Raw genomic sequence first — 8,140 nt, forward strand, 5'->3', positions numbered from 1 at the left:
TTACTTAACATCTCTGAGCATAACTATAAAATTTGAAAGATAATTCTGATTTTTAGCATTGTTGTAAGAATCAGAGAAAATTTATGTGAAATGCCTGACTTATAGTAATTTATACCTTCCCGACTACTACTTATTTATTAACTTAAATGATGCCACATTGGCTGCAACTCTGAAGCTCTAGATCACTTGCCATATTGTTAGATGAGCATACTGGTTGGTTAGTCAATCCTTACTGGCTGTGTTGACATCTGCCTCTCCAGGTGTCTTCATGACACTTTAAATGAAGATTGGGGTGGTTTTTTGAGCGAGTAGAGGGAGGGAATTACACATTAAACACACTCAGGCCAGTGTAATCAGGAGGAAGCCTATTTGTACTCAAGAGACTTTCTCTATAAATCTTCACCAATATCCAGGGATATATAACCTGTGTCTGCTCATAAAGATAATGCCAAGCCATGCCCTCTAGAGAGCAATCTTTCGGGGCATTATCAGTTTCATCTCTCTCATGACTGCTGCCTCGCCCTAAAATAGAGGAATCTGTCTTTTTCTATTTCTCAAGGCAACACCTATTCTTTCTTTGGCATCACAATCCTTTGTTCTTCACAACCCTTAATGCCCTCATTTTCGTATTTATAAATGCGCACATAACCATTCCTCTAAGGAATTGTAATCCCAGAAAGCAATGTGTCTAGTCAAAATGATACTGCCATTGTTTTCTATACTTTATAATATTTTTGTGATTTTAGAGCCAGTCCCCCTCCCCCAAGCCTCTTTAGTCCTTATTGTTAAGATGGCAATAAACAAACTGGGCAGTTTAGAATGATTCTGTTCACAAAGCAGGTAGTAATGTGTCGTGTTTACTCTAATGTGCAGGGAGGAGAGGGCTTGAGAGGGCAGGGCAGAAGTACTATATGTAAGCCTATTAGCAAAGCATGTATATATTTCACTAACATATGCATTCAATTAACAAAAAATAATGCAGAATAAGAAAAGTGAATACAATTTTAGCTGACTTATGCCCAGCTGATTTAAGTAGAACATTGCAGATAGTTCAGAGAACATTATACAGTCTAACAACTTCAGCCACTGGCCGGAATCATCAAGTTATACAAGTATATCCACACATAAAATCTGCTTTGAAGACACATGAAGCAGAATTTAAAATAATTATTGATCAGGGAAATATTCAGCATAGTTATTTCAAAGTACTTCACAGCATTTTAGAATGTAAAATGGTACATTTCATTATGAAAAAAAAAATTCAATCTGATCAATAATGTGTACAGAGTTCTCATTTGCTGGTAAAACTTTAAGCCTAATGGAAAAATTTTAAAAGCTGTAGCTGAAAGAGGCATTTAAATGTCATTTTGGTTATTCTTCTGCTATAGAATTGACTTAATTCAATTTACATAGATCATTGTTGATTCTAGTTCTACAAAACGGTAATGAAAAAAATAATGTCTGGCATATTTTAAGCTCCAAAAATGTCATTTTTCCCTCCCATATATAATTTCAGTTTGTTGAAATGCAAGAATGTTTTCTTTCAGTCTATAGTAGACACTTCAAATTCAATTACAATCAATATTGGTAAATAAAATTCTAGTGTGAAAATATATTTTCCAAGTTTCAGCTTATGACTGGCTAATAATAGCAATATGAATTATATTAATATTGTATCCCATGCAAAGTATGGGTAATTTCTTAGTTATATAGTAATTCCTCCAAAGTACTATCCAGAGATAATCAATCATTAGTTATGTTTTTATGAATTCTTCCAGAGCTATTTTAGTCTGTATTTGGTTTTCTTACATTTAATGGAATATATATTAGCATATTTATTATTTAAATTGCTGTAGAGCAGTGGTTATAAAATTCAGTGTGCATGTATCAGAATCACATAGCAAGTCCATTAAGAGCATAGCTCCCTTAGCTTCAGACATGCCTGCTGACTCTCACCCCTCAGATTCTGTGGAAGTGGGTTAGAATCTAGGAACATGAATTTTAAAAATAAACCTTCAGATGGTTCTGAAGTAAGTAGATTGTACAATTGAAGAACACATTCTGTAATGTTCTTTTCTGTGTGATCCTTGGAGGGTAGTATATCAGGGTTACCCTAAACTTGTGCTAATTTGGTAAGAGGTTCATCTTTTTTAGGATTGGAAAGAATTTTAATGACAAAAATTATCTCCTACAATTTTATGATGAACATCTTTATTTGGTGACTTCTGAGGTGAGTAATTCATTTACTAAATTTAAGTCCTTTTATAGTTATGATTGTACCCAGGTTTTCTACCTCCCCTTTACTCAATCTTCATAGATAATGTTTCCTTAGAAAATTGACATTCTATTGTCCAATCAATTTGTTTGTGAGCTGGAGGGTGGCATAACCTATTGGAATAATTTCACCTTTTATCTTTATACTAGAGGCCCGATGCACGAAATTCGTGCAAGTGTAGGCCTTCGCTGCCCCAGCTGCCTCACAGTCCCGCCCCCCACCCACTGGTCGTTGCGGAAGGTCATTCCACCATCTGGTCTAATTAACATATTAGCTCTTTATTATATAGGAATTTTCTTCTTTCTCCTTTTTGTTTGTTCCTTTCTATAAGATTTCTGTAATACTTTTTTGGGGGTATTTGTTATAGTTTGATATCTCCTAATCATAGACATGTTATTTTTATGTGTATCAATAATTTATTTTTACTCCTCATATATCATTTTATTACATTTACTAGAGGCCCAATGCATGAAATTCGTGCAAGGGCAGGCCTTCACAGCCCTGGCTGCCTCACAGCCCTGCCCCTGCCCCAGCACTGCCTGCATCTGCCACCACACACCCCCAGCTCTCTGGTTTCGTGAAGGCGCCCTGATCGATCGGCCTGCAGAGGGTGGCCTGGGCCTCCCTCTTTAGGGCAATTGCAGAGCCCTCCCTCATTGATCATCCCCCAGCCAGTGGCCTGGGACTCCCTCTGCGGGGCGATCAATTGCAGAGCACCCCCCCCCCCATCAATCGCCCCACAGAGGGTGGCCTGGGCCTCCCTTTGTGGGGCGATCTTGGTGCAATGGCAGGCCCCCCAACCAATCACATTGCACTCACCGTGGATGGCCTCCGGCCAGTGCATATCATAGCATGGTTGTCCAGAAGGTCATCTGGACGGTCATTCTGCTGTTGGGTAGTTTGGTCGATTTGCGTATTATAGATTTCTAGTTTTTACCTAAATATTGCTGATGTGAATGAAATATTTATATTTTATTTTCTAAATGTTTATTTCTGGAATATTGTAAGGATTTTGATTTTCATGGGCCTATTTAAGCATTGTAAGCATTATGTAATATTTTTTGTTTTGCACCCAGCAACCTTGCTGAATTCCTATTAATTCGGATGGTCTGACTTTTGATGGTCTTGGATTTTCCATGTAGACAACACTGCGCATATATAAAAAGTTTTCACCTTGCCTTTTCAATTCTTATTTTCCTCCTTTTACATTTTCTTTTTAAACTGTGGCTGCTAGATTTTCCAGTACAAGGTTGACTAGCAGTGATGGAAGACAGCACCTTGATCATGTGGTGACTTTAAGGCAAACTTCAAAAGTCTCACAGTAAATATGGTATTTTTATAAAAATAAAGGGGGCTATTACTTTTATAAATAAGCATCATCTGTTGTATGAAAGTTTGAATCCATTTGACTTAAACTGCCTGTGAAATCAGTGGGAACTCGGATCTCTCAGGTCATGAATATTTGATTTCCAATTCAGTATATTCTATTGTTTACTTCCAACTTTTCTGATTGGTTTTAATTGGCACTGAATACAACTCTTTTCAAGATTGTATATCAGTAATTTTTGCTACTTCTACTCATCAGATGTCTTCCATACTCAAAGCATGTTGGCATGTCTGGGCCTTAAGAAGTTGTCTTCCATTTGAAGAGCTTTCTATGCTTTAAACATGACAACGATTATGTGGGCTACAAGTAGCTGTAGAATTACACTCTTACTTTAAATAAGGTAATATACACACTGTGGAAAAGTTACTACCCACTACATATAAAAAGTAATATGCCATTATGTATTTTTTAAATCTAAAACTGAAAATTCATGTCAACATGTTTATAATGTGATTAAATTTAAATCAAATATGCTAATTTTCATTTTTTAAATCACCTTTCTAGTAAGTTAGAGCAAATCAGGTAGCTCCATGGATTTCCATATAGAATACTGATCAAAAAATATATGTGACTTCATAGTTGATGGTGTTTATGGCTTTCCCTCCAATTAAATAGGGACAAGATAATATGTTCTAAAGTATTTGACTGTAACACTGCTTCTGGATTTTAAAGTATAGTAAAAAAAAAAGTGATTTAGTATAAAAAGATGTTACTCTACATTAATATTCCTTTAAACTTCAAAGGCACAAGAAGTTTTCTTCAAAAAGCACAAGATTTATGTTTTAAAAATTCTTTTTAATCTTCCCCGTAGCTCTGTTAATCAATAGCTGTAAACTTAACACAGTGCAAGAAAACTCAGCAGTCGAAAAAAAATGAGAATTAATTATACTGATGTTCTCAGGAAGGAGTTGAGTCCATATCTCCAACTAAATACAAAATTAGCGCAAGCCCTAGCTGGTTTGGCTCAAGGGACAGAGCGTCAACCCGTGGACTGAAGGTCCTGGGTTTGATTCCAGTCAAGGGCACATACCTCCTTGTAGGCACCATCCTGGCTCTGGTCAGGGTGCGTGTAGGAGGCAACCAATCGATTTGTCTCTCACACATTGATGTTTCTCTCTCTCCTCCTCCTCCTTTGTATTCTCTCCAAAAATCAATGGAAAAATATCCTTGGGTGAGGATTAAAAAAACATCAGTGCAATATGGACTCAGTGGATGAATAGCGTCTTTTTCAGTTCACTGATATTTTTAACGGCACTACTTACAGCATTTTCTCTAGGAAATCATTTTATATTGTTTTCACTTTCCTTTCCTTTTTCGCCAACAAGGTATCAGGATGCTCAGAATTTCTTATTTCTTGAAGCAGAAAAATATGGAATTATAATTCACAAATTATTTTAGTTATTCAACAATAACATTACACATTGAGTGCTACAAATTTAATGGCACTTCCTGTGTGTGAATAAAGGGTAACAAAGATTTGTAAGGTCTGATTGATGACTTCAAGTAAACAAATTCCATTATTTTCAACTTGTCATAAACAAATTACTATATTTAAATCGGTCTAAGATCCCCTCAACTGTCAAATGGATGTTTCCTGCAGAAGGTAAAAATGTGAAAAATCTATGTACCTTCGAATTTTAAAATAGTGGTATAAATGAAATCTGGTATAATGCAGAGAGTTTGAAACTAAAACGCACCTATTTTATTTTTCTATCCTCTTATTTTACTCAACATCAAACTATCTGGTGACATTTTTACAGAAAATTACATAGTCTTTGAAAATATAACTTTAATTGCTGCATGTTAATTTTAGATGAGTTTGACATAGTTTATTAATAAGGCCTCTGGTTACTGGTTTTTGTGTGTGTGTGTGTGTTATTTTTTTCTACCTCACAGCGCCTTCTTGAACACCAAGCTCACCACTGAATATTTCCTTCAGATAAACATGTTTTTGCTTATTCTGAGAGCAGGTAAGGAGAGAAAAAGTTCTCATTAGAATGATAGTGTTGTTATTAGCATAAGGGCCTCTTGGAATATGTTCAAAACTGACTAACCGTTTCGTTCCCGGTTCCTTCAGGAATCCTCTTGCCATCTCTGGGGATACCTCCTTTATAGCTTCTTCAATAGGGGTAAATGCATCTCACTTCCGTCTGGAATGTAATCCTTCCTTGGCTCATCAAAGTAAAGCGCTACCTTCAGTTAATCTCTGCTGATCTTGCTTTTCCCGCCTCCAGGTGGTCTTTTCCAGTAAGACCCAAGACAAATTGTGTATGGCTGATACCTATCACAGGAAGTACTCATCCGTTAATTCTGTGCTCATTTCTAGCTGTTTACTCCTCTTATAAAACGCATGTGCAAGTCACAGGACTGTGAGCAGAGAGGAATCATTCTTGTACAGGGAAGGGACAAGTAATCCATTTTAATATTGGCCGGGTAGTCTTGCTCCAGAAGAGGTCTAAAATCTAATTAGGCATCTTGAAGGCCGTTTGATAAGAGTATGCAGACCAAGAACTGGGAATAGAAGACTTTTGAACTTAATTCTCACAGATTCAAATTCATGAAAAATAATGCATTTTAATTTTCCCCTGGGAATTTAATAATAGGAGAGGTTGCATATTATTTGAAACCAAATGATCTACTGTAATGCTTACCAGTGCCTTAGGTCTGACACCGCTCCCCTGTCCCAGGAATAAGAATCAAGTTTCACATTTGCTCTTGGGGGAGCACGGAGCAGAAGACAGCAGTGAGGCTGCGTTAGCCCAGTATGATCTCCTGTCTCATCCACTTCTCTTCTCTCTTATATGGTAAGTAGACAAGGCTTTCTACCAGGAAGCAAGGGGAAGCCTGCTGTTTACCTGCTATTCTTCTCCTTGCTCTGCTAAACATTCCTTCCTAAGAGGAGCAGGTTATCTGCCTGATACCTTCTCTGCCTTTCTCTTGCATTGACAGCTGTGAAACAGGCTCTGACCCGTAGGCAGTAGGAGAGAAACAGCTCAGACTTTTTTTTAATACTTTATTATTGAAAGCATTACATATGTCTCCTCCCCCCCCCCCATCATTGTCCTCTCCCAGCCTGCCCTGGCCTTCACCCCGCCTCCATCATTGTCTGTGTCCATTGGTTATGCTTATATGACGTAAGTGCTTTGGTTGATCTCTTACCACCACCTGCCTTCCCTCTGAGTTTTAAAGGTCTGTTCAATGATTCTGTGTCTCTGAATCTGTTTTTGTTCATTATATTTCACAAATGAGGATGGACCTGGAGAGTATTATGCTAAGCAAAATAAGCCAGTCAGAGAAAGAAAAGTATCACATGAAGAGCTCAGATTTAATGTATAGGCCCACAAGCCCCAAATCCCCACTCCCTAGCTCTAGAGCAGCGCTTTTCAATGCAATAGAATATAAGGTGAGCCACATCTATATATATATATAAAAGCCTAAGTGACTGTAGCTATGACACGCCCTGACCACCAGGGGGCAGACACTCAATGCAGGAGCAGAAACCACAGGCATGAAACAGTGATGAATCTCAGAGAGAAGGGGGGGATGGAGGGTGGGAAGAGATTAACCAAAGATTCTATATGCATACTTGAGGCCCAGTGCACGGAAACGTGCACTGTTGGGGTCCCTGGGCCTGACCTGCGCCCTCTCGCAATCTAAGTCTCCTATGGTGATGTTGGAGAGCCAGTTTTGGCCGGATCCTTGCAGGCCAGGCTGAGGGACCCCACTGTTGCACAAATCCATGCACCAAGTCTCTAATCCAGCAGTTCTCAACCTGTGGGTCACGACCCCTTTGGGGGTCGAACGACCCTTTCACAGGGGTCACCTAAGACCATCAGAAAACACATTTATAATTACATATTGTTTTTGTGATTAATCACTATGCTTTAATTATGTTCAATTTGTAACAATGAAAATACATCCTGCGTATCAGATATTTACATTACGATTCATAACAGTAGCAAAATTACAGTTATGAAGTAGCAACGAAAATAATTTTATGGCTGGGGTCACCACAATATGAGGAACTGTATTAAAGGGTCACGGCATTAGGAAGATTGAGAACCACTGCTCTAGTGCTATATAATAAAACCCTAATATGCAAATCGACCGAACAGTGGAATGACTGGTCGCTATGAACTGACCACCAGAGGGGAGATGCTCAACATAGGAGCTTCCTTTGGTAGTCAGTGCGCTCCCAAGGGGGAGTGCCACTCAGCCATAAGCCGGGCTCATGGCTGGCGAGTGCAGCGGTGGTGGCAGGAGCCTCTGCGGCAGAACTAAGGAGCAGCAGGCAGGCAGTAAGGAGCGAGGGGTCCCAGACTGTGAGAGGGCACAAGCTGAGCTGAAGGACGCCACCCCCACCCCCAGTGCATGAATTTCATGCACTGGGCCTCTAGTTAAGAAATAAAAAAGCAGGTGACATTAAATTATCATCTTTTATTCATCCCAGTTTATTCATGCTATTAGCATTTCAACAT

This window comes from Myotis nattereri (assembly GCF_964212035.1).
Source record: "Myotis nattereri genome assembly, chromosome: 16".
In the NCBI taxonomy this organism is placed as follows: domain Eukaryota; kingdom Metazoa; phylum Chordata; class Mammalia; order Chiroptera; family Vespertilionidae; genus Myotis; species Myotis nattereri.